The sequence below is a fragment of the Eutrema salsugineum genome, unplaced genomic scaffold, assembly GCF_000478725.1.
Source record: "Eutrema salsugineum unplaced genomic scaffold, Eutsalg1_0 scaffold_10, whole genome shotgun sequence".
In the NCBI taxonomy this organism is placed as follows: Eukaryota; Viridiplantae; Streptophyta; class Magnoliopsida; order Brassicales; family Brassicaceae; genus Eutrema; species Eutrema salsugineum.
This window is the reverse complement of record NW_006256908.1, coordinates 690422-691916: the sequence shown is the minus strand read 5'-3', so window position 1 is coordinate 691916 and position 1495 is coordinate 690422. Positions and strand designations below refer to the sequence as shown.

General features: G+C 44.3%; 1 non-coding gene across 1 annotated transcript; it reads left to right on the top strand.

The window, feature by feature from the left end:
- The first annotated feature begins 1177 nt into the window (after positions 1-1177).
- LOC112081712 lies at positions 1178-1284 on the top strand. The gene has a single exon (XR_002896634.1). It is a non-coding gene; the product is annotated as a small nucleolar RNA R71 (small nucleolar RNA).
- The last annotated feature ends 211 nt before the right edge of the window (positions 1285-1495 follow it).

The window sequence follows — 1495 nt, the reverse complement described above, 5'->3', positions numbered from 1 at the left end:
CAATGAGAGGCATAGTGAGTGGTGTCTCATTGAGTGCCTTCTCAAATACAGCTCTTGCCTTATCCACAAGTTGCTTCTTAAATCTCCCTGGAAATGGGAGCTTGGGTTGGTATGGAGGTGTTGGCACATATTTCTTCTCTGGTTCTGGTTCCTTTGCTACTTACCCTTTTCTGTCCTTGGTTTCTCAGCAACTTGATCATCCTTTAAGGCTGCCTCCCCCTCAGTTTGATCATTGTCCTCAATGATCACAATGTTGTTCTCAATACCAGGTAACTCCTTTCCACTCCTCAGTGTAATGGCCTTGGCATATTCCTTGGGGTTGGGCTCTGGTTTTCCAGGTAGGTGACCTTGGTTCCTTGAGCTTGAGGCCTGGTTCTGCTTCAGTTCCTTAATTTCCTGCTGCATGGTTGCATTCTGGCTTGCAAAGATCTGTTTACCCTGAAGTAGTTGTTGCAGAATACCAACCATATATGTACCCATCTGTGGCTGTTGTTGAACCGTTGGTGGCTGAAACTGTTGTTGAACAGGCGCTTGCTGTTGGAACTGTGGAGGACCGAATCCTGGTGGTGCCTTTTGCTGCTGTGAAGTGAAACTAGGACCTTGAAATGGTTGTTGTTGCTGACCAAAACCCTGATTCTGACCAAACTGATTCTTGGGTTGGAATGACCCTTGAAAATTGTTCTTGGGAACAAAGTTCTGTGGAGCTTGAGAATTGGGATAGACCTGGTCTTGTGGGTTAGCTACATTGGTGTTCCTGTAAGAAAGGTTTGGATTGGCATTACCATACTGATATCTCTGGAACCTCTGATTCCCAATGTAGTTAAGCTCCTCTTGGGTGAGACCCTCTTCACTTATGTTCTCAAAGATTTGAGATGGTTCCTCATACTCTCCAACAAAATGCATTGGCTTGTGGGTTACCAACTTCAACTTGTCTAATTCACTTCTCAACTCCTTAACTTCCCTAGTGAGCCTCTGTTCTGAGCTTGAACCTTCAGACCTATTTGATCTGTCATAGTCTTCACCATAAGTATCATTGCTCAATGCTAAGTTCTCCACTAGCTCTAAAGCAGCATGAATTTCTTTGCCCAAAAAGTTCCCATTGGAAGCAGTATCCAGCTGGTTTCTAATCTTGGGAAGAGCTCCTCTATAAAGTGTGCTGAGAAGAGAAGCCTCACTAAACCCATGGTGTGGGTATTGGTTTGTGTAGCTCCTGAATCTCTCATATGCTTCACCAAAACTCTCATTGCTGTGCTGAGTGAAGCTAGAGATTTGGTTCCTCAGTTTTGCAGTTCTTGAGGTGGAGAAGAACTTAGATAAGAATGCTTGCTTGCATTGCTCCCAGGTTTGAATGGAGCCTCTTGGAAGATTCTTCTCCCATTGATGAGCTTTGTCACCAAGACTGAATGGGAATAGTCTTAGCTTGAAGCTGTCCTCAGAAACTCCATTTATCTTTGTCAGATCACACACCTTATCAAACTGGTCCAAGTGTTCCAAG